This window comes from Protomyctophum parallelum (genome assembly GCF_964188405.1).
Source record: "Protomyctophum parallelum genome assembly, chromosome: 7".
Taxonomy (NCBI): Eukaryota; Metazoa; Chordata; class Actinopteri; order Myctophiformes; family Myctophidae; genus Protomyctophum; species Protomyctophum parallelum.
Genome location: NC_139705.1, coordinates 9,188,916 through 9,215,797, shown reverse-complemented (window position 1 = coordinate 9,215,797; position 26,882 = coordinate 9,188,916). Strand labels below are relative to the sequence as shown.

General features: G+C 42.1%; 1 protein-coding gene across 1 annotated transcript in view; it reads left to right on the top strand.

Annotated features, from left to right (window-relative positions):
* pink1 (PTEN induced kinase 1) overlaps positions 1-26,604 on the top strand; it is a 194,675-nt gene extending 168,071 nt beyond the window's left edge. Inside the window, exon 9 of the transcript XR_014569491.1 lies at positions 26,588-26,604. The gene's annotated coding sequence lies outside the window, so the exon portion shown is untranslated. The remainder of the gene's footprint in view (positions 1-26,587) is intronic.
* Positions 26,605-26,882: the final 278 nt, after the last annotated feature.

The following is a 26,882-nucleotide window of genomic DNA, read 5'->3' as shown; positions in this document are numbered from 1 at the left end:
TATTTATTAACATTTTGCAGAATTACACTACATTTCAAAGCACAAACTCAATACAAAGACTGTTAATTGTGAGTGGACAACCCAATTAAGCATTACACTTGTTTACAAGAGGGTCCACCTTGTTCAATTCATCAAAACATTTAGAGACGTACAAATAGACACTTCTATATAGTCAACGCTAAAACCGTCTCGACCCTTTGGTGTGGTTTGGGCCATTGAATTCCATGCGTTGAATCACTAGGGACGACGTGCGTCAATGTGCAACAGGACATACCACACCGCAGGGACAACGCTAAAACCGCCTCTTTGGTGTGTTTATACAGTATAGGGCTTTAGGGTGGCAGCGGGGGCAGTGTCTTGACTGTACAGGGTTTGATGAGGGCCCAGGTAGGGCCGGGCCTTCATTTTCAGGCCTGTTGAGAGCTCTAGTTTTCGCCGGCTTCCGAGCGCGGCTGCACTAATAACTTTGGGGCAGGTGTCTAGAGTTTGAATGGACAGGTATCAGTCAAAAGGGAGACATCGGAGAGGAAGGACGGATGGGGGTGGATCAACATAGGTGATGTCAGAACAGGTCAGCTCCATATGTGGAGATCTAAGGGTTTGAGGTCAAATGTGGAGTTGCTGGCCGGCTCCATAATGCAGATCTATAGGTGATGAACCAGTCTTCTCCATGTATGACTATTCAGGGTTTGATGAGGTCAGTGTCGTGATCTTCATATATGGAGACGGCCAGCGTGTTACAAGGCGTGACGGACAGACGGTCATATATGGAGCGTGTTACAAGGCGTGACGGACAGACGGTCATATATGGTGGCGTTACGTTACACGAGGCGTGATGGACTGACTGACTGCCATATATGGTCGCGTGACAGACGGAACGACGGACGGATTGACAGGTTTAGCAGGTTTTCATAGCAATCTGGTAACCTACGGTCGCAAAAAATGCCCACAAATTTATTTGTGTGTGCTTTCATGTCAAAAGTTCCCAAAAGTCCAAACCCCATCTCTTTCCGTCAAACAAAATCACACCTGCGTGAACTGCGCGGTGCAACTATACATTTATTGTTATAGTTACTGTTCATGTGCTCAACATCCAGACCCCCAGGAATGCGCCCAGGGCTCGTACTGTAGTGTACTCTGTGCCACTTTACTCTGTGCTGTACTCTACTGGCCACTTTAGGTGTTGCAGCTGTCCGTGCTCGGACACACAGACATACGGTACACAGAGACAGACATACAGTACACACATAGCTGCGTATAGGAGCGTTTATGCACGTGTGATTACATCACAAGGCCTTTTGAATAATCATGAATCATGATTTCATTCACCTGCATGATTCCCATATCTCAATGTTCCTCCACGCTCAGCTGTTTCTCATTATATTGTTCTGAATCTAATTCCAGACGACCGGCCGGACAGTGCATTACTAACTGATGTTTATTGTTTGTCTAGCCAGGTAGGCACTCATCAATATTATACAATTGAGCTGGTAACTGTCAAATAGGTCTTCTACATGTATTCTAACTAATAAAATAACATTTTCGTGGCACTCAGCATGTCAACCTAGACGTAATTTGGACCCTTGGGGAAAACTAATTGGGGAACTCTGCAACAGAGAATCATTCCATTTGTTGTTCCGAGCACCAACGAGCTGGCCGGATGTATGGAGAACCGGGATTTTTACATTTTCGCCTACACTGACATGTTTTGGGACACCAAGATTAAAGTGGTCAAGGTACTTGCATATAGAAAAATCTCTTTAATTGGTCAATTTGTAACTCAGGATTTTACAGCGTACAAGTTATTTGTGAACACACAGCTCACAACAGCTCATGACCTTTTGTGTGGACAGTACACATCAGTCAACATAATGTAGTTCCCAAAAACAAGCACAAGCTAACACCATTTCCAATATCATTACATTAGCTAACCACATTCTATATTCATTGCACAGTGAATACTGTAAATAGCCAATCCACAAGTTCACAAGTCATCACATTGTATATCTGCTATTCTTGCGTTTATTTTGTGTGTGTGTGTGTGTGTGTGTGTGTGTGTGTGTGTGTGTGTGTGTGTGTGTGTGTGTGTGTGTGTGTGCGTGCGTGCGTGCGTGCGTGCGTGTGTGTGTGTGTACCTACAATATTTCATCTACAATGACGAACATGGGGACTCGAGGTTGTTTTAATGCTCAAATATTTAGTAAGATTGGCATGCTACAATCCATGCTGCATATACAGTACAATTAAAATGCACAAGCCACGATGAAAGGAGAACAGCCAAGGGAATCCAAACCTGTTTTTCATTCAAGGCTAAAATATTATGTGAGATGGACAGACAGTGATTAAAGTCCATTTTTATATTAGAACACCAACATATGCAAACAGTCAAGAGCAGATGCCTGAATCCAAAATGTAATACAAAACGCAGCATGGAATCTTGCAAAAAGCTGGAGAACAAAGAGCTTAAAGCTATTGTAAAAGTGCCCCCCCCCCCCCCCCTTTGTTCAAAAGTTAAATCCTATTTATTGTTTGCTCAATAACAGGGGTCTCCCCATTTATTCTCCAGCTCTTTAATGAACAATAAATACATTTTCAGGTGGGCCACCAAGGCAATTTCATCCAATAAGGAGAGATAATATACATTCATCAGCTATAATTGTACTGTTGTACTGAGGCATTTAAGGGTTCCAGCTTTACCTATTGTCTTCATCACTTCCATTATCACTTACGTTTTCATCCTATTGCCTGTATGAGTTCTCTCATACAGACAAAATGGTTGAAAATGTTAAAATTAAAAAGTATTACTAAAGAGCTGGGGAGATGGCCAGACCCCTGAAAATGAACAAAAACCCTACGTTATAGCAATGATTATGAATATACAGCTATTTAACACTGGATTACATTTTGAAAGTGACCTACCAGCTACCAATGCTTAAAGGTCGTATCGTTTATTATTAGAATAGTTAACCAGTTTAAAGCAATTCCAGAAAATAATAATAACTAGATAAAGGTCTCCACCAGGGCAGGGCAGGTTGTGGCCTGAAGGTGGCGATATAATAGGCCAATGTGAAAAGGGTGCCATTTCTTCTTACGCCTTGGATGGCAATTGGATGATTTCAATCCACCTGTTGGTGGCGCTATAACAGGCCAATGTGAAAAGGGTGGGATATATTCCTCAGCCTAGTAGGAAAGTCTGTGAAAGATTTCACGTAAATTGCACGCTGCGTTCATGATTTGGGGCAGAGGTTCATCGTTGGCATCCAGGGAGTGTGTGTGCAATATTTGGCATCGACCGGGTTAACGGTGCCGGAGATTAGCTGTACACAGACGGACGGACGGACAGACACACACACACACAACAAGGAACGGACGGACGGACGGACGGACGGACACACACACACACGGACGGACGGACGGACGGACACACACACACACACACACACACACACACATACACACACACACACACGGACACGCACACGGGGACACACACACACGGACACGGACACACACACGGACGGAGTGCAAACAAAACATACTCTCTCCCCATGCCTTCAGCCTGGTGGAGACAATAAAATCAAACATAGCAATATGTGAGCTTGTAGGTTAGCTATTTTCACAATTCTGTAAATGTATTAGAGTATAAAATAGCCTAATGCTAATACAATACAATCAGTGATGAATACTTAAAATATTCATACAGAATATTAGTAAATATACAATGCATTACATGCAGTGTAATGATGCATATGTCAGCATAAAACAGCGAACTACAATATATTCCAGATTTGCGCATAATGTATTAGCACAATTGCATATGGTACCATGCAAGTAAAAAAAGTGCTTTGACAAGCAGGTGAGCTTGAACAAGTTTGATGTGTGCGGCTTTGTTGAAAGTGCAGTCAAAAGGAGTTTTCTGGGACTCAGCTTGTTTGCCCCAAGGGCTAAATGTAAAAGATGACAGAGATCATTGGAGATTTATTTTGGATCAGTCAGCGCTTACTCCTTATCACAGTTCTATACAGATGAATACCACTTGTGATATTGTTTCAGGAGGCTTTTATCAGTACCTGACGTGTGTCCTTGTCCTTCTTGACTTGATAGGTGGCTAATACTTCTAATCTGTTGTCTCCTAGAGTCTATTAGTGATATATTTTGTTATCTGATATTCAGTACCGTTGTAGGCTTTGATGTAAAAAACAAAGACTTATTGGTTAAAAATTCCATTTAAGTGAAGACGGCAATTGAGGCCTTTTGAGGACATTAAGGATTCCAATAGAAACATATTATTAGTTCTAAACAATATTTTTCATGAGCGTTATCATTCTCACTTCTATTGTAAAATAAGATGACATCAGGTCAAACCAATAATAAAAAAAAAATCATGTGTATAATAGAATAGAAGACAAAACAGTAGTGTAAGCCATTCATATTAACTACTTAAAGTGCATGTGTTGGACACAATTTGATTGTCTGTAGGTAAGCAAAAATAACTACTGAATAATTATATTGATTCTTTCATATGTGCTTTTTTGTGCATGTGTGCTTATGGACATAATCTACAGATGTAGGGCTAAAGTAGATGTATTATCTCAGGTAGAATGCCACTCTGACCCAGATATAACCCTGCCTGTCATGGCAAATGCATGACTTATCAGAAATAGCTTTCATATCTTTAAGAAAATGAATTTCAAACTGGGGCTGTCTGTCATTCTAAATCGTGAATAAATGGGGCATGGAGGGGGGGGGGGGGGGTCGGGGACTGAGGGTGCGGTATTGTTCAACCATCTAAAAGGAGCCTTTTAAATGCAATAATATCCATGCAAATAATCTTTCTAACATCATAGCTTGACCTATTTCCTCTCATGTAATATATCATTAAAGCAGCCTTGTGAAATGACTTAATTATTCATGTTTGATTTAAAAATGAAGAGCGTTAAAGAACACGGCTCCACAGGAGGATTGACACACGCGATGGTGCTCTTACAAGCACACACACACTGGGGGTACACCGGGACCTGGCTCGCTCCAAACAACACCAAAAACACACACCCATGACTGACTTCAGCCACTGTTTCGTGCACAAGCACATTAAAGCAAGAGTGAAGATAAATGCCCTGTCAGCGCCTTTAATGATTTATTTCTAACATTTCACTCCATTCAATAAGGTTACAATCTATGGGCAGGTAATTGTTTATACAGAAATAGAGGGCATTTTGTTTTGTTTTATTGAGCATTGAGCAGAGTGAACACGTACACTAAGCTGGGAAATGGATGCACTGTCAGAGATATCAATCTACTGTGTTCTGGAGTACATTATGTTTGTTGTGAAATTCTCATTATGTATGCAACCAAAACAATATTCATATTCGCAGACAAATAATAATTTCATAATAAGAAGCACAAGCGGCCACAGTTCTCTGTTCAAAAATGACGCAATACATTATATCCCAAGTCTCCTCTTTGCTTTTTTTTGCATTTGCTTTTTTTTGTAAAGGTGTCCATATGGACATGTCCGCATGTGAGTATCCGATCCGTGCGCACATTCGTGGCTCCCTGCTAGCAAGTACTGCAGTTAGCCCATTCTGGGCTGAGGTCGATAAAAAAAAAGGCTTCAAAATCCTAACATTGTTCTGAAAAACCTATGTTTCTGTGTCAGTGGTGCTCAACCTTTTTCATGTCAAGGACCCCCAGGAATTATCTCTATTGGGCCACGGACCCCCATCTCAAAATATGTAGTTCCAGGGACCCCCCAGAAGCAAATATTTTAGTTAAAAATGTTCGCTCTGAAATATATATTCAAAGATTTGCGCCACATCTTCACGACTTTTCAAAAATAGCAGACCTACAAGCTCATAGCGTGCCACTTGAGCTTGTAGATCTGCTATTTTTCAATAGCTAAAGTATAACATCATGCTTAAAAACACCAACATGGGTTCCCGCCCACAATGGGTTAGGTAAGGCATCAGAGCAGCCTGTCACTTGTCCCTTGGCATTGCTTTAGTCTGTGTCGACAGAGTGTCCACCCTGGGTTTGTCAGTGTCTATTCAGACCCGACCTGTCTTGTTCAGCACATGGCAGAGGATGCTGATGGACATTTCCAGTGCTCTCCTTCTCAGTGTCCATCATTCGAGCAAAGGATGCATCCCCGACGCATCTTAGTTTGAGCTCCTGAAATTTGTTGACAGTTGCAGAGGGTGGTCTGTGCAGTTCTGCCACCCTCAATTACAGGAGATGTGATCCGATTCTTGACTTGAGGGATGTAGGTTTGCCTGCCGTGCATAAATGCTCAATTTGCGGTCGATCGATATCGCGCTAATAGGTTTTGAAAATTGAAAACAATGCAAATAGAAAAGTGTATAAGTGTATAAGCCCTGCTGCTGAGCGATTTGGAAATTCAAAAGGGGGGGGGGGTAAATAAATGTGGCAAAAATGGCATCATTATTTAGTTATTTCAAGTTCTGAATTTGTTTGTTTCTCTACTGCCATCCAAGCTTTAGTTGATTCTCCTAATTTTCTCGGTAAGCAACTTTGATAATTAGCACTTCCTCTGTTCTGTTGAAATATACTGTACACTATATATATTTTATAGGACATGGAATGACTCGTAAGTCCGTTTCTAATGGAGATGGGGGCAATCAGATAACCATTGCCTGCACCCATACTGTCTTTCCCTCTTCTTGAAGAGGACAACTCCAGCTTTTAATAAACATGTAATAAGAAGGAAAACAGCTGGTATAGCTGCATCACAGATGGTGCCGTTCTTGGCATCTCCAAGTAACGGACCACACATACAGATGGCTCATTATTCCAGCATTTGGTTATGCATATTGCACAAAATTTTATTCCAATGCTTAACAACCAGTATAAGCAATACAGGTGTTACTATATTTTTTCAGGTGCAGGCGGTGCTCCCCCAGCACAGCAAGCGGTCGGGATCTTGTTTTGGTCACATCGTTTGATGTGAACCACACACACCTTGACTCCGAGTCCTCCTCATCTCCATATCAATATTTCACTGCACTGCCTGTGTTTGTGAGGTGTTGTCACGTTGATCTTCAGGCAGGGTGTGATTCATCGCTAAACTAAGCTGTCAGTCTATCTCCCTGACTGCAGCTCTGCTCTTCCAACTGCATCACCACTGTGTCATTAAGGTGACACAGTCACGCAAATGCCCCAGCCTGGCCTTGATTAAGACAGAGGGAGGAATATTGATCACACGGAGGAGCAACAGCCAAACAACAAGTCAGCAAGGCAGACCAGACATACAGTAAAAAGCACATAACCATGACTGCACATACACAACATTATTTAGACCTTTTATCTCGAGCCACGAGCTCATACTTTGTGGGATATCTACATATATCTGAACTCAAGTGTCCTCAGTGTATTATTTAATATTCATTCCAGTGCAACATGTCAATGCTGAAACATAATTTTAATGAAAAAAACAAGGCATCGGATTGAATCCCATGAGGAAAATGTTTTTTTTTTTGGTAGTGTCTTTTTTTAGGTTGACTGTTTTAAATTACAGATGCTCTCTAATTGGCCACGGTCAAATAAAACCTGCCTAATGAGGCATCGCATTCATTTGCTCATTTCCTTTCAAGTCTTCTTCCCTTTGTAACTTGGAGCAAAAGTCTGCTCTCACACTTATACTATCGCCTCCAGGCAGGGTATTCTTAGACAAGAGACTATTATTATTACTATTATGGAAAACAAACATTTTTTCTTAGAACGGAATACATGATAACTCCTGTATGAGCCATAATGACATCACAACCACCCCTGAGCCACCCAGAGCTGATTTAGCATCTTAGCGTGTGTTATTGCGAGAACCAACTGGCATGTTTAACCCGTTTTGGGGTGGGAACCCCTGTTGGTGTTTTAAGCATTATGTTCTACTTTAGCTATTGAAAAATAGCAGATCTACAAGCTCATAGCGCACCACCGAGTGGAGAAGGTTGAGCACCGCTGACATCGACTTCAGTCGAAAATGGATTAAAGAACCTCCAGATGCAGATGGCAAAACCAAGGCACATTACAGCTACAGTACTGTACAGTATAACACGTAGCTCACAGAGGCACGCGACACCTCCATTATATGATGAACTTGGCACAAGACTTCCCCTTTAATTTGATGATTAAGTGTGGTGATCGTAAGAAAGGGGAAGAGACACGGACACGGTCTTTCTGTCGCCGCGCGCGTGTCCTGGGAGATCCGAGGGGATTTCTTTCAGACTTCCTCACTACTTGACGCTCTATGTATGCTGGAGCTGTCCTGTCTAATTTATAGCAGGAGTCAATGTGACCTTTATCTTGGCAATGACTCTAATGCACTTTAGCACATGCCAGTCTCGGGTCAGGATCATCCTCTGTGTCATATGTTTTGTCTTGCATGTCGTACATTTCACCGGGGACAGGGAACAGCAGGGCTTTGTACGGCAACCTACTTAGCACATTTTGGGCGGCCGGGAACCCCTCTTGGTGTTTTAAACATTATGTTATAATTTAGCTATTGAAAAATAGCAGATCTACAAGCTCATAGCGTGCGCTACAAGCTTGTAGGTCTGCTACGTTTTGAACTCAGATCTTTGCTTCTTGGGGGGGGGGGGGGGTCCCTGAAACAACATATTTTCAGATGGGGGTCGGTGACCAAATACATATAATGTTTGGGGTCCTTGACATGAAAAAAGTTGAGAACCACTGACATAGAAATATGAGGCTTTTCAGAAAACTGTTAGGATTTGGAAGATATTTGTAGAATCGTTCCCATGCAGGTCAAAATGTGTTAATGTTGAAGTGAAGTACTGTAAGAACTCGGTGTTGTCTTTAAACACACAACAGTATATAAGCCATTTGGAGTTTGTTTTCAACACAACATGATACAATTAATTTGTTATACTGCAACGTTATAGTTTCAAGAGTTGTTTATTGCATTAGACTATATTAAATCTTCACATTAAAGTACTCTACTTGGTAGTTGTTAGAGGACACTTAGTTTGAACCCAAAGTCAACAACAAGGGCAGTATATTCTTCTATTGATGTATTCTGCTCTGTAACAGAGGTCGCAGTAAACAAAGGAAGCAAACAGACTTGGCATGTAATAAAAATTAAATGTACTAATTTGAATCCAAACAGGTCATTTCTTTATATGCTCGGAGCTAAGTTAACACTCAGTATTTTACAGTAGACTGTTAAAAGCACAGACAGTCCACACAAACTGTCACATGTTTTTGTCTCTAATTTCCCCCTCACACACTCGTCTCATCAGCTACATTGTCAGGTCCGCTACGTCCCTTTGATGGCATCACTGACAATTAGCAAGACGATGCCACCCAAACCCATCTGGACAGGCACACATCTCTCGCTGCTGAGGAGACAGTTTCTGGTGTGACAAAAATACATCTCAAGGTCAGTCCCTGTCACTTTTTTTTTTAAGTATCAGGTTCCTTCAGAGGTAGATTTATGAGACTGGATTGTTTTGAGGTTTAGTTACCAGATGATGATGCAGACTCAAGGAGAATGCTTGGGGTATAGAAATGAGAAAATAAATTATACCTGTGTATACAGCCTACTCCCAAGCCCATGGTTGTAGTGTAGTTATAGGACTTAGGGACGATTCATACTCCTATTTTACCGCTGTAGTGCCGAAATGATTTCGGCTCGTCAGAGATTTTCAGTAGCACCGAAGAGCTGACTTTAGGACGGTACCCACCCCGCCCCCGAACCTCAAATGACGTCACATCGTAGGCTCTACAGAGCCGAACCGACTTTTATTCGTCTCTAAAATAGTATGAATCGTGCCCAAGTCTGGTTGCTGAACACAGACAAATCACCATATCGACTGATATAGACAAGCCATAAATCATGATCAACAGGTATTATTATAATATATATATTTTTCCAAAAAGTGTACAGTATTTGTTAAAATCATGCTTTTATGTGGACACGCCCACCAGTTCATTAAGTATGCCTGGTTTGCCTGGTGGGTGGTGATCCACCTGAACTGAAGCTGCACCCACAGCTGTAGTTGTATGATAAAGGGGGAGGGGTTAGGGGAGGGGCTGATAGTGTGGCGTCACTATATTACTGTTTATTTCATTGGCCCGTTTGACTGTCAAGGGTTCATAGCCTCCAGGAAGAAACCCAAATACAAAGTTAATACACCATTGCACATAAAAACGACTCCAGGGTGTCTAATGAAGTACTGTCACCTCATAAACACATGAAAAACTGGAAAAAATACAAAAATGGTGGCACTCCCATCTTTAACTAACTGTGTTCTAAGACACTCAAGAGACAGACAAGACAGACAGACAGACACACAGACAGACAGACAGGAAATATGTGACAGTGTTATTGACACTTTGGACTGAATCCAGCACAGGTTTGATAAATGAGTGCTGGCTCTAGGCAGTTAAGAGAGACACTGGGTTGCCCAGGGGTCAGAACCCTCTAGGAAATTAGGCCCTGGCAGCTTTACTGCCATACCAAATATGATAGACCTGACTTGTCATCCTTCCCTCCAGGAGCACATTCAGAAGAGGCGATCAATTATCAGCAGAGGCGGGAAATTGATTCGGCCTCTTTTCCATACGCAGCAAATGTTCCCCATAAATATATATGGCTTTGACATAGCTCTTTGTATTAACCACATGAACCCTATATGGCGTTCTTATTCTGCAGGGCATGTCGTAATAGGTGAACATTCGGAGAACAACAGTCAAAACCTTCGGCGAAAGTTCCACGACTCGATGTAAACCTAATTAATTGTGGTTTATACATGTGGAAAACATGAACTGCTCTGGCATTAAACGCCATTAGTTAGCCCGGACATGAAATGATTAAATCCAACACAGGGCTTTGGCAGACTTTTGCACTAACATAAGACTGCATAACGGGGCCTACATACACGCTAGTCGCATATAGCAGTGCAGTTGTCGTCATTACGCATTTGGTTTTAAGTGCTTTATTTTTGCCTTCAGGTTTTAACCCATTTAGGCCTGACATCGAAATTAAAAAAAAAATTCCTCTACATCATGACAGTTTTCGGAAATACCAATGTTTCTGTATCAGTGGTGCTCAATATTTCATGTCAAGAACCCGAAAAATTATCTGTATTTGGCCGCCGACCCCCATCTGAAAATAGGTTGTTCCAGGGGACCCCCCCCCCCCCCCCCCCAGGAGCAAAGATATGAGTTGAAGAGATTTGCGCCGCATTTTCACGATTTTTAAAAGAAATTGCTAAAGTATAATACTTAAAACCCAAACACCAAAAGGAGGTCCCCGCTCGAAATGGGTTAATCAAGGTTGCGGGGGGGCAAATGGATCATTAAACAGGAAATAGAACACGCTGTCATTGTTTTTGAGCCCGTGTGTTCCAAGCGAGCCGTATACGCTCCCACTACAGTAACTCATCCTGAGGTGGTCCCATGATGCCGGTCTGCATGTGTGTCCATACATCACGTTTGTGAGTGCTGTGCTAAAGCAGATCCCCAACAGAATAGGGTTCCAGAGTGTCATCCAGATAGAGTTATCCCTCACCAGTACTGGCTGACCGTGGCATTATTCCGATGGGGACTGTTTGACTAATAAGCATTTTCACTTCACAAGTGCTGGCTCTAGTCAATGCTGGCTGCTCTAGATATACGTAGAGAGTATATAGAGGACACCTTGAATTGGGGGGAGGAGAAGAAAAAAAGAAAAAAAGGGAAAGGTGGCCAATGCCATTAAAAGCACCCACTGGTCCGGAAAACACACCGCCATTTCATTACAAGAAATCATATAATGGTCTTAAACACAATAACAATGTTGCACTTTGGCTCGAGGAAACTGCAGGGTATGTAGAAAGTTAATAACACGCTTTTTTTTTGACAAATTATACTTGAATGCATAAAAAGAAAATCCTTCAGTATGAAGGTTTCAGAGTGTTATTAGAAGAGGCACGCAGTCCATTTACGAAATAAAAGTGGATTGAGAGGAACTTTACACAAAATAAACATATTGTATTAAAAACTCAATATACTGTATTGCCATTGTCCCTGCATGCTATAGAGTAGAGTAGACCATTCACTACGCAATTGGCTCAATAAGTAATCTAATGCTGTTGGTGATCCGTGTAGGCTTGTTGTTGTTGCTTTTTTCATTAAGTCGACTGAGGCAAAGTTAAGTGTTGGCTTATCTATCTTAACAGGCATTAACAAATGTGGCTGTGTTTGCAAGCAAGAGACATCTAGATCGGTGGTCAGTATATTTAGTCTTAGTTTTAGTCATCGTAGCTTAGTTTTCATTTAGTTTCCAGTTGTTTTTGTCAGTGAAAATAGGTAGTCGACGAACATTTTTCGTCTTAGTTTTAGTCGACGAAAACAACACTGGTTGAGAACCAGTCAAACCAAGGTATTCTAATAGAACATTATGATACCATCTAATACTGTTTTATTAAATGGACATAAGTAATGATCTCCTAAATGTCTAATGTACAATATTAAAAAAAAAAACGTCTCTGGGAGCAGCCTCTTTGAGTTCATCTCGTGTTCAAGAGTTCAACTTTTAAGCCCCATCGAGACCAAATCAGAATGTCAAATAAATGCTAACTTCCCATGCAGTTCCCACACACGGGAAGCCATCCATCGGTCTATGTGTGCAAAGACACTGACGCACACGTTGTACACACTACACAGGCACACATACATACCATATGTTAAACATTCAATTGTTATATAGGTAGTTCTGTCTCTGTGCAGTCAAACCATGTACATTATAAGGAAATAAAATGTTCATGGAGATTTCCTATAACACAATATCCTCACGTGGGGGGGGGGGGAATCCCGCCTGACGCCTGTATGGGTCCATGAAATTGACCCGTAACTCAGAGACCCCCTTTCCACCGGTTGGTTCAGTTCTTTTTGGTTTTTAGTCCATGAGCCAGAGCTCCAAAATGGGTGGGAAAAACTAGACCTATATTAAATTGTTTATAGGATCAATACAAGTAAATGAATACATGATAACCCTTCCACAGTAGTAACTTTTTCATATTTTTGTTTATTTTGCATAATTTCCTATACATAATTTGCATATTTAAAAATGTAAAATTTGTAATACAATAAATCATTGTCTTCGTGTAAATAATCAACTGGGGAAGTTTCATGGTGATAATCTAATATAGGTATGGTTTTGTCCACTCAATTCATAATTAACGTTCCAATTTTGGAGCTCTGGCTCATGGACTAAGAACCAAAAAGAACTGAACCGGTTCCCATTGGGAACCAATCGGTGGAAAAGGGGCCAGTGTACAAATGGAACAATATTTTGGTTCCATTCGTACCCTCTCTGAGTTACCAATCATTTGGCGCGGGCCCCCTTGGAACCCCCCAAAAGGACCATCGGGGGGGGGTACGCGGACCCTACTTTGAGACCCTACTGCTCTATATGGTTCACCAACGCATGCACAGATCATCGTGGCAGCCCACCCTGACATCACATCCCTCTGCTGCTCCCAGGACTTGCGGACCTCCCTCCTCCTGAGCCCTGACAGCCTCCACCACCAACCAGGGGGGACTTTCTTTTCCTTGTCTCCTCATCATCCCATGGAGGTTTGTGCCACCATCAGATGGTGCATATATAACGTCCCGGTCGGTGTCTCTCACGCGGTACGGTAGGGTAGGGCTTTGGTAGGAAAGTTCAGCACACACGAGACACCGTCATTTGAAAAACATCTGTCACTCTGACAAATAATAAGTGCACAAGGCCCCCAAGGGAAAAGGGGAAGTGCACAGGCTCCATTTTCTTTTCTTTTTTTTTATGCGCGAGACGGCGCCTGACTGACTGCTGTTTTGCTTTGCGGCGTGCATGCGTGCGTGCACGTGTGTGTGTGTGTGTGTGCGTGCGTGCGTGCGCGCGCATGTGTGTGGTGAACTGTACTTAATTTCTAATGCAATACATACTCCCACTGACAATTGACATTTTAAGGGCATTACCTTTGACAAGGCAACCTGGACAAATGAACACAATAGGGCGGAATGATTTATCGCATGAGGCTGAGAAAATATTTTGATTTACATTTCACTGTGCTGTGTAACGTGTGTGAAATGAATCTCTTAAAGGGGCAAACAGAGCCATGCATATATATACAGTGTATCCCATGCTCCCGCATGCCTTCAGAATATATAGCCCAATGACCTGAGGCCTGGATCAGGTAAGGCTCTCTCTCTCTCCCTCCCTGGGGCGTTCACAAAAGCCAAGACAACACAGCAACCACTCTCCTTCTAATTCTGCCAGTTCCTCCTGGCTTAATTGAGAATTTTGAACAAACAAATTAATCATTGCAGCCCATAAAAATGACAGGATCCATGCAGTAGCATTCTTCATTCTCTCTAATTTGTTGTGTGTTGTCGTCCCCCGCCCCCCCCCCCCCACCCCTCCCGCCCCCCTCTTCCCTCCATGCCTTTTCCTCAAACCCCCACAGCATTTTTTTGTGCTGAATCTGCTAGTTTACCCTTATGAAAATTACAAATACTTGTCAAGGTTAACGAGTTAATATTCTCATTCAATATTTATTTTATGGGCGAGAGAAAAGCGTCTCCCTTCAGCGCGTCCTCTTTCCTAGCGCGCGCGGATGGGTTTGTTAATCAAAATGACAAGGACAGTGTCCTTTTGATAATCCCCTGAATCATCGGGAATAAAAAATGAACTTTGTTAATCAGTGGCCTCTGATTAATTGTTATGAAGTGTTGCTCATCCATTTCCCCTGCATTTCCCGTAATTTCCACAGAAGCCTAACAATCTCCCCGGTGATTTGAAGCCTTTTGAGCTGGCGTTGCAACACACAGCAGCATCGCAATAAATAGCATGGGCAGGACACACTTAGGCAGGACACGCTAGAAAACAGAGTATATATATATATATATATATATACAGTATATATATATATATCCCATTTAGGCCTGACGTCGAAATAAAAAAAGAACGTTCGCTCTGAAAGAATATATATTCAAATTATTGTGACGCATTTTTCACTTTTTTCCAAAAATAGCAGACCTACAAGCTCGTAGCGCGCTATGAGCTTGTAGATCTGCTATTTTTCAATAGCTAAAGTATAACATCAAAAGGGGTTCCCGCCCAGAATGGGATATATATATATATATATATATATATATATATTGCGTCTTTGCTTACAGTATGATGTTCTTATAAGAGAAAGACATACCGCTATTTATTTCTTTTAATCTTCACTTCTGTGCAATTTGTCTCTAGATTAGTCTTTATGCGTGTGGTGGTGGTGCTGAACAAACACATCAGTATCGTATAAGTCAGTCCCAAGTAAGAGGACTGTGAAAGTCTAATGCAACAAGCAAGCGTTTAAACGTGACGTAAACGTGACGACAACTACATCTGTATGTCAAACCGTACACACAAAATGGTTACTAAACAAAGTCATGCTCAAGAATAATAGGTTCCTACAAGTCAAGTCTGCGTGTAGCCTCCCTGAGATGAACTGGTTGTACACACACTGCAGAACACACAGTGAGAGAAAAGGCATCCCGCTGGCAGGGAATTGAAGACCACAGCTGCATACGAAGCGGTACCAAAAAAAGGAAACCTCCGACAGATCATAATAAATGACAGTTTCTTAAGGAAGTAGGGCAATTAATACTGCATACATTGGAATGTTTATGAATACTTAATACGTAGAAATTGAATGCTGTTTGCACAGTGGATGATGGCGCAAGGTTGGGATTCCGATGTAAATTACATGAGCGTGCCAGACATGTTTCGAAGCTCATTTGCTCTGAAGTTATTTCCATGAAACGAAATATACAAAGGAAAGGGAAAAAAGTTTCATATTGTGTGAGGATGTCTCTCGACCTCTCTCCCTCTCTCTCTTTGTCCTCAGTGGAAGCCATTAAGAGAGCCTGATGAAGAAAGTCTGTTTCATGATATCCCCATTAATAAGTAGTTATCCGTTATCCGGTACCACATGTGAGTAATTATTTGTATGTCTGGAGTCCTCCATGTTCATGTTATACAGTATTGAACTTATCACCGCTTCAAAATTCACGCAATAGGATTTTTTAACACAATTAACAAGTGCATGCTATTAGGTTTCAGCTTCTTCCGGTAGATTTTGAGAGGGGGGGGGGGGTTGGGTGGCCCGTGTGCAATTAATTGTGGAGGTGTTTTATCCATCAGAATGAATAATTTAAGGGGAGTGTTAATAGGTATCTGAGACATGGCCAAAGACAAAAGAGACAAAGCGCTGTTGAAAGACGTATCATTACTTTTCTCCTGATCAGAGGCACACATCGGTTCACATCTGGTTCATGCCGGTCGGTCACATCTCGGGAATGAGAGAGAGAGAAAATGAAATAAATATAATGAAACAAATACTGTGTCTGGGGACGTGATGAAAAAATAAATAACTGGGGTACAGTCATACATCAAAAGACACAAGATTTCCATTAGATCCCATAGTTCAAGGAATCATTGTTGTTCAACGCGCTTCGTCGTCAGAAACTACCGCGGCCATGCCAACAGTTGAACTTTAACCGAAGTAAAATTGAGCGTGAGCAAAGCACTGACTGAGATAGAAATCTGAGCGAAAAGAACTTCAACATGGCTAGTTACCTTTGAGAAATGTGCTTTATGTAATGTGAATTTAGTAGGGGGGGGGGGGACCATTAAGCCACAAAAAGTAAACTTTTATGGACCTCTGGGTTGAAAAGTTTGAAATCTGAGCCTTCACAAATTTATCATATCCAGTGAACAAGATCATCTTGGCCTGAGTTACTAGAGGCCTTTAACACTTCAAACCGCGGTTCCAATTGAAGAAGCCGCTGAATTGATGGCGCCTGAAACTTGTTCTCGTGGCAGCCACTGACTGATTTCTCCTGTGTGTTATCTTCTTCTTCTCTGTTGGGGGAAAGAATGTGAACTGCAGACATGCACCTCCCACATGCACCGTGCAGAGGGAATGACATTAAAAAGTCATCTCTGTCAGGCGCAATAAAGGGACGTCCACAGGCGCATCGTTTTCCATCCTTCACACTTTGTGTACGCAACACAAGACATAAATTTGCAAAAGGTGATCATTCCCTTTTTATTAACCGTCTGAGACAGCTGGGGACGTCTGGGAAAGTATGAGCGCCATGTATGCATGCACTCCACGCCAAGTTTCCCCAAAATTTGAACAGTAAATTCACGTGAGATACTGCTAAATTAATATTTTGACAGCATCTTCTCCCTCTTAATAATTTAAATCTCCCCACACGCACGCACACACAGACACACAGACACACACACACACACACACACACACACACAATAATTCGTATGAGCCATTTTTGTATCATTTCCTCCGATGGTGATCTATGGCAATGTGAACAAAAGGCACTCCTTCAATGACAAGTGCCAAGTACATCAGCCAGGCGTTTCTTTTCAAGTAATTCCAACCCCGGCTATTCAGGGGTTTGCCCCGTGGCGAGACTCAAGCACATCGTTCTCCAGAAATAGCCATAGCTCATCTTTCACGAGGACTCACAGGTCGTCTTCACGTCGTTGAGAGTGAGGTTCATTTGAATTTCCGTCTCTTCAAATATGCCCCGGCGATCGTGATGCCCTGCTTAATATTGACGTTTTGGGAATGCTTTGGTCTCATGCCCCAGTATACAAGCTACATGTTCATGTAGCTTGTCATGGAACATCTCACCATATGCAGCAACAACGGTGGACATTTGCACCCCCCTCACCTCACCTTGTATGCCAATTGTACGTCGACAGACTTTGTTTATGAAAGGAGACATACTGAGGTTATTGTTGAAGATAGTAGTTCTTGGATGGGATTGGGTATGATGATGAAATACTTCTGATTAAAATATAGCAATGAATATTGCAATGAATAAAATAATCCTATTGCTATTGGCCAGGGAAGGTGATTTCACTGATTTGTATTTTGTACATTCTTCGCCTATTGAACCGGATGAGTCCTCTTTTATGCAGAGTAGAATAGTGAAACCAGCCTACCAAATCTAATTAACATCCTAACACACCTTGACACTTTTTTACGTGATATTCACTCAACAAATTCTCCTTTCCTTTTTGAGAATACAAAAAAGAAATCCACGCTTTATCTGAGAAGAGAGGCGTTTTTCCTGATAAATGCAAGATAAAAGAGATGGCAGTCATTTTCTCCCGTGACATATTTGTTCTTTAACAACAAATCAATGGCTGTGAAAGCTTGGCACCTGAATACCGAACAATGGGGAGATGAAGCGAAGATTGTCTTCATTAGGCACATTAATATTCATAGAAGTAGAAAATCTGACACCACAGAGGACTTGGTAACCTTTTCTCGTATTAGATTTTTTTTTTTTTTTTTTTTTTTAACTTCTTAACACAATTAAAGTCCAGCAATGACTTAATTAATGCAGCTTTCTGTCAGGCGCTTTAAAGAACTGTCAATTTGGCCTGGGTCTGCCTGTCAGCGGGGAAGAAAGACACTCATCCCACACATACAGGAGACAGTTGGAATCGCAGTGCCGGATAAAGTCACATTCACAGACACCTTGCCAAATTGATTCTTTTAAGGGCTTTCTTGCAGATTACCATTATTTCTCACCTGTCTCTTATTCCGCACGAGTGTCAAATCCGAGTGTACATCTAGGTTTTTTTTAGGTTCTGACTATTACCTTTGTCATCAGCTGTGTTCATTGCTGTTGATACTCTATATTGTGTATATTTTCTGGCATGAAAATATTTCTGGTGCAAAAAATCCAGCATTTACATTTTGAACCAATAACTGTTATTGGGACGATAGTGGCCTGAGTATATACTGCCCTTATATGAGTACAGAAAATATTGAATAAACAGCATTAGCTCTATTATTACCATTACTGTACATTCTTCTCTCAGTGTCTACTTTCACAGAATAGCCTTAAATGACAAAAGTTATATCAGTGAGAGTCATTATGATTGTGCAGTGAGTTTGGTGGTAAATCAGCCTTCAAGTAGGAGATGAGGCTGTTGGGGGATGTGAAGGCGCATGCCGCGGGTGCCATTTATACGTGAGAACCAAGAATTGTCTTCAAGTGGAAGCCACAGGCTGTCCAAACAAGATGACAGTGTAAATCGCTGCAGCTAATGACTGATTCTCCTCTTCCCTGGGTTTTGATCAAAAATAGCTCATGACTGACTTCCTCCTTCCAGAAAATGGTAGTGACCAGAATTGTGGTAATGGGGCCTTTTTCCTCCATAGACAGACACCGACGAAGGGTTTGTTCATATAGTCACCGAGTTCAGCCTTGCTTATATTAAGTGACCCAAATGGCCCCTGTTGTTTGTATAGCTATGGAGAGGTCTTCCACGGGTATTTTGAATGTAATTAAAATAGATAAATTGAAGGTCCTTTTGTACGTCGTATATGCCATTCTAGTGTCAAAGCTGGTACAGACCTGTGCTGCTCATCATTAGAAATTCTGAAATGATGCAGACTTGGGACTTTGAAAAGGGGAGAGGCAGTCAGCATTGGATTTTAACATTAATTTTCCCATCCATCCACTATAGTGTGACCAAGGGGGGGTTCATACACTGCCACTCTCTGTATTAATGAACCAATACCTGTGATCATTCTGCAGGAGGTGCAACTGGCTTGGCAGGTGTGCTGGCACCGGGAAACAGATTAAAATAGTCAGGGGCTCCTTTCAAGGCTCGCACGGGAAACAACGGCGGCTTCATAAGGTAATCATGCCATTATGTGAGAAGAAGGGACTAATTGGAATTATACTAGAACAGGCAGGGAGCTCATTAAAACCTTGAGCAGCTACCTCATGATAAACAGTCATTTTAAGGGGTGGCACTAATATGATGAGGCAAAAGCTTTTTATTTCTCACTTTCCAATGAACACATCTGATGTTTAAGCTCCTTTCTATACTCACAGCAGGTATCGCGTGGACGGTAAGACTCCTTAATTGCTGCCTGGAAATTACTCATATGTTAAAGTGTGTGCCTTGATGTGGTAACATTGACTGAACGATGCAACATTTTATATTCTTTTGCATCACTTATCCCCTGCCAAAGCATGATCTTATTGTCCGTCCTTGTAATGTACTGTAGCACATTACAATTACAATGCATTGAATGCAACACACTTTCTACTTTCTACTACAAATGTATTCTGGATATATCTATAATGTAAATTGTAATCTTGAAAATAGATAAAATGCAGCCAGGCCGGCCTCCTGCTAATCAATGTATGTTGTTCATTTATAACGTTATAAAACCTCAGCGATATCCCAGTGACAGCAGCAAACCGCAGTGTTATATGGACTATGACAACCTATGATTATAATCAGAGTAATTTTGCTTGATGAGAAATTGGCTTTACCCAAAATAACTTTATATCCCCTTTGCTTTTCCACCACAGTTCATTAGCTCCGTCTTGCTCAGGCAGGATTCTTTGTGGCCATTTTGACTGTATTCAAATCTCTTTAATGCCATCTGATGTTTAAAGACTGGCCATAAATCCCATATCAGTTCTTAATGACCACTGCTGGCCAGCCGGTAATATGTCATTGTTCGCAGGCGATCACCCAGCGGGGAATAGACCATGCCAGTCTTTGTAATTGCACACCCGGAAAGATTTATATTGCCATTATGCACACCCATGAGAAATAATTCAAACATATCATTGAAAGAAAAAAACAGCCTTCCTTCGCCATTGCTGATCCTCAAATCTCGAATGAGCATCTAGCCGGTATTATATCCTAGAACTTCTGCTAACACGGCTTTACTGTCTCATAGTAAAGATATCTCACAAAGCCATTATTCAGTACAGTATCCCCCCTTCGGTGTGAATACTGGATCTTGTTCTGCAATGTGGTTTGGGAAAGAAGAATTCCAGGTAGGCCCTAGCTGCAGTATAGGATTACTGTGGGAGGAAATTATCGTCGACTAGGTATCTATATGAACCTACTTAAAGTGACTTAAGAGGCTAATAATGTTGCTCATGCATACTAGCTGCTTAACCCATTTTTGACGGGAACCCCTTTTGGTGTTAGCATTATGTTATAATTTAGCTATTGAAAAATAGCAGATCTACAAGCTCATAGCGCGCCACCGAGTGGCATAGAAACATAGCTTTTTCAGAAAACTGTCAGGATGTAGAAGACATTTTTTAGAATCTGATCAGAATGGGTTAAAAATCCTTCAATGGCTCCAGAGATGTTGTGATCGAGAAATCTGTTATCCGAGCTCCCCCCAAGAGTGTCACACCACAGCTTCTGTTGTGCAACCTCTCCCGCGTCCTCCTGAGAGATGGGAGGCAGGTGTACCGTAGGCTGACGCAGGTGCGGTGATCACCTTGGTGAACGTGGACCTAAGTGGCTTGTTCTGTGTCCATGGGGAGGGAGGCGGCAAGCAAAGCGACTGCAGCAAGACCGCTGTTTGACTTTGGCTAATGAATTGCCTGGTTGAACAGACTTTCGTCATGCTCGTTTTCTTTAAGGGGATTTGACAGGGACTCAAAATGTGTGTTGGTTGATGTTATAATTTAAACAAGGGTACACTGCGTCAAGCAACAGAGAGATGATGTGGTTGTACATGAACCACTTTCAACCCGCTGTCCTTATTTGGGGGAATGTCTTTGTATGGCCGAAAAAAAACCCTTTGAAAATGTCCAAAGTATAAGATGTAGCTTCTTAATCAAGATTTTTACAGATGGACCATTCCAGAATAAACATTTTTATTTAGCAACAGCTAACATATGAAGTGACATATATTGTACATTGGCGTGTACTGTGTCGTTGACAACTGCTGACCATTTATCAAAGCATGATACATCCCTGAAGAAGGCTTAACGGCCGAAACATTGTTTTTGAGTGGTGCAACCACTCCCTTACGGAGCTACTGTATGTGTGTGTGTGTGTGTGTGTGTGTGTGGGTGGGTGGCTGGCTGGCTGTGTCTGAGCAAGAAAACAGCATGGTTGTTTTTCACCACCTGTGCGCAACCTAACACACACACAAACACACACGCACATATTTAACTGTATGATTTCGGGTGTGCCAGTACAGTACAGTACAGTAGTAGAGTGTACAGTAGAGGGACCCCCACATGGTAACTCTGTCATTTCTCTACCGTTTCGGACACGGGGCGGCTCGCCGGAACCGGGCCGGCACCCTGGATGCATTCCTGTGGGTCTGGGTCAGTATTGTTGTGTACTTTCAATTTTAAGGCACTGGTTGATTTGGCAAGTCTAGCTGCTATAAATAGTTTCTGGAGAATTGGCTGATATACAAACCAAATTCTAACATCCATGACTTTACTGTATTAATCTCAAAATGAATTCGAGCCATCATTGAATTATTCAGGTAAACTTCGGCAATGTTTTTCGACCGAAGGTCGCAGTTAACTATGAATTTGAGCATTTCCCGTCAGTTAGTGTGTCGGGCACCATACCGTATATGGTGCCCAGGTCTCGTGACATCATGCGACGCCATCAGGGATGGAGACGTGGAGACCCTGATGTCATAGTAAATGCAACCTGCTGTCGCAGTTAAGCCCATATATGGAGATCCCTGATGTCCTCACTATTGGCCAGCAACTCTACATCTGACCTCAAACCCTTAGATCTCCATATATGGATATATGTCAGAACCTGTTCTGACATTCCATTATGTTGATCCTTCCCCATCCATCCTTCCTCTTCGATGTCTCATACCATGTTATTAGTGCAGCCGTGCCCGGTAGCCGGCAAAAACTAGAGTTCTCAACAGGCCCGAAAATGAAGGCCCGGGCCTATACCTGCAGGGCCCTCATCAAACCCTGTACACTCAAGAGAATGTCCCCGCTACCACCCTTAGATCTCCATATACTGTATGGAGCTGACCTGTTCTGAAATTCCATATGTTGATCTGACGTCATATCAAACCCTGTACACTCAAGAGAATGTCCCCGCTACCACCCTTAGATCTCCATATACTGTATGGAGCTGACCGGTTCTGAGATTCCATATGTTGATCTGACGTCATATCAAACCCTGTACACTCAAGAGAATGTCCCCGCTACCACCCTTAGATCTCCATATACTGTATGGAGCTGACCGGTTCTGAGATTCCATATGTTGATCTGACGTCATATCAAACCCTGTACACTCAAGAGAATGTCCCCGCTACCACCCTTAGATCTCCATATACTGTATGGAGCTGACCTGTTCTGAGATTCCATATGTTGATCTGACGTCATATCAAACCCTGTACACTCAAGATATGCTCCTTATATGTCCAGTACAGAATTCATTCCATGTTGATCTGACCCCCGCCCCATGCCGAAGCGCCAGCGCTCGCCCAGCAGTCTGCTGTCAACGAGGCGGATGCGTGCGCGCGACCTCGCCCTTTAGGGGGCGAAGTCGCTTCGCGCCCTCAGGGCGTCATACTGGTAATAACTTTGGAGAAGTATATAAGTATACAAGCATGAGATCTGAAAACAAAGAAAATAAGAGGAAATCGTTGTTTTTGGTATACAATCTATACTGTATGGCTGGATCAAAGCTGTGAAAATACAATGACGGAATGCTCCACATCTATAGCTCTGTACGTTAGCGGTAAAAGCTGGCTTCCTCCGCTCAGTGTTCCTTTGTCCCTAAATAGTTTGAGGGCCAGAGGAGCGGAGGAGCTGAGAGAGGGGGCGAGGGGGAAGCGAAAATGCCCTGTTGAAGTCAGCCATCAAAAGCTAGGCCAGTCATGCAGACTTGTGTTCCTGCGAGTCCACTGAGACCGCTCCCAGGGACTCTTTGTTCCCCTTCAACCAGACTGCCGCTGTCTCCGCACTCAGGGGGCTCACTCACCAGTGACAGGCACAGTCAGATCATACCCCACCACACAATCAAATACGGTTTTATTAGATCTGTCTTGTGGAGCGGCACTGCACTGCAAAAACATGTTTTGTTCTCTTTAACCTATTCCACCGGGGACGCAAACCAGCAGTGACACTGTCATTTGTGAGCAATACGGTATGACTCCCTCGTGGTACAAATGTCAGATTATACTGTGCAGTACTAGTTATCCTCCCTAAATATAGCCTCTCTTGGTATCATAGCCTGTCGCAAGAAATTCATGGTTTCACACACTACGCACATGGCCTTTAGTGGAGAGCCCCAGACACTGTCACAAACCTTAAGAAGTCACCAGGATGAGACTAATTGTGAATTCATAACTGTCTCGCAAACTCTCCTTGTAATTCCGAGAGAAGAGGCACCTGCATAAGCTTGATCCTGACTCGTATATCGTGTGATGTGTGCGCTTCTCGGTTCCCCATGGACATCAAATTGACTCGCACATGGAATTGCCACATCTTATTAAGCCGGTGTTTAAGATGTATTAAGATTCAAATACTGTATGCACACACATTTAGAATGAATGTATTCCCATTAGTGAGTCTATCACACCATGACATGATATAGACATCGCTGTGACTGTACCCAATATGACTCCATTAAGCCATTTTGGGGCGGGATTCCCTTTTGGTGTTTTAAACATTATGTTATGATTTAGCTATTGAAAAATAGCATATCTACAAGCTCATAGCGCGCCACCGAGTGGCGCGCTACGAGCTTGTAGGTCTGCTATTTTTTTTAAAGTCGTGAAAATGTGGCTCAAATCTTTATTATATTCTTTCACAGTGAACGTTTTTAACTCAAATCTTTGCTTCTGGGGGGGGGGGGGGGGGGGGTTCCTGGAACAACATATTTTCAGATGGGGTCGGCGGCCAATTACATATATTTTTGGGAGTTCTTGACGTGAAATTGACACTGACACAGAAACAGGATTTAGAAGCCTTTTTTTTTATCGACCTCAGTCCAAAATGGCTTAAAGAAAAAACGCCTGGGTCCGTATTTAGATTGACTGATGTGGATCACTGACCAGGCTCTCGTTTTGTTCCAGGTGACCTGAAAAAAGGCTAAAAAAAAACCTCATTTGAGATTCTAGAGTAGACCAACACTCCTGTTACGAGCTGCTAATCACCAAATCAGTGTCTCTAGCTTATAAAGATGAAGTACAAGGAAGGGTGAAATAATACAATATTTATTGTATTATTAACTGTATTTCTGTCTTGCTTGCAAAAAAATGTTTAATTGTTTAATGTTTAATGATGTGTGTGATTTTACTGTTCACTATTAATTTCCTCTGAATGTTTTGTGTTTTCTCTCTTGTCTGCTTTCCATGCCGTGGTGGAAGTGAATTGCTCACTATAGCAGATGAAGTCACAGACAAAAAAAAATAAAGACAATATAGAAAAAATAAATTAGAAAAGGAACTATTCAATTCGTCATTCATCTGACTTCAGGCTATCCACTGGCTATGGCTTTTACAGATAAGGATTAGCGTGTCAAAATGTGGCACCGTAAGAGACGACGAGATGTCATATTGTGGTAGCATTTCCGAGATAGAAAGGGTGAAAGTTGCTTATCTCACTGTTCGCTGGGATTTGCACTATCATTTGCATCTTTGAAAAGGTATAGGGAAAAAATGTGGTGCTAGACTTGCCCATTTTGACCTGAGATCAGATTCAAAAAATGTCTTCTACATCCTGACAGTTTTCTGAAAAAGCTATGTTTCTATGTCAGTCGTTCTTCGATTTTTCCAAAATAGCAGACCTACAAGCCACTCGGAGGCGCGCTATGAACTTGTAGATCTGCTATTTTTCAATAGCTAAAGCATAACATACTGCACCAAAAGGGGTTACCGCCCAAAATGGGCTAGAAGTGTTTGTTAAAGACAAGTAGGGACAAAGTTTTGTGAAACATACTACCGGTACTTAATTTTGTACTCACATCCATCCAACTGTTAATGAAAAGCAGTTGTGCTTGACTTAGCAATCATGTGACATCATCATTTTCTTGTTACATTAATATGAAATAATCCAAAGCAGCATATATAGTTTTTTTCCGCCTTCTTTTTTTTGTGTGTGTCTTTCAGACATCCAACCCTATAAATAATCAAGGCCCTGCTTCTCCGATCCCTCCGAGTAATTATCTGTTTCTCTGACAGCCACAGGCAGGAGCAAACTGACAGGCCTCCAAGAGGGAGATGTAGTGTAAGTTTTATGAGTGACAAAGGAGATTAGTGGAGTGACTTTGTACATGTAACTCTGACCTCCATGGAGCCGCGTGCATGCAGGAAGGTGAACAGAAGGCTGAGGGGAGAGAGGAGCTGACACGATATACCCAAGGACCAGGTGTGTGTGCGCGTGCGTGTGTGCGTGTGCGTGTGTGCGTGTGTGTGTGTGTGTGTGTGTGTGTGTGTGTGCGTATGTGTGCATATTATTTGTAAATGAGATTCAGCACAGTATTCTTTTAGTATCTCACTTCTAAACCAGGCCGTTTTCCTAAATGTTTATGTTATGGATGCTCAAATTGGGCCATATGGACCTCCATTTCATATGGCAATCTGCTTTCATATATAGACCTGTCCTAGGGATACTGGTCTGAAAATTGCATAATTTTACATGAGAAATAAGAGTAGTGGTGCTATTTACTGAATGCACACCGATACATTTGTAATAATTTCAAATCAATTGAATTATGGTGGTGAAGTTAACCCATTTTGACCTGAGATCAGATTCTAAAAATGTCTTCTACATCCTGACAGTTTTCTGAAAAGCTATGTTTCTATGTCAGTGGTTCTTCGATTTTTCAAAAATAGCAGGCCCTACAAGCTCGTAGCGCGACACTCAGTGGCACGCTATGAGCTTGTAGATCTGCTATTTTTAAATAGCTAAAGCACAACATAATGCTAACACCAAAAGGGGTTCCCGCCCCAAAATGGGTCGGGGACCCCTTCAAGGACCCCGCCGGACATGCACCCACTTTGAAATCCCTGTCCTAACCA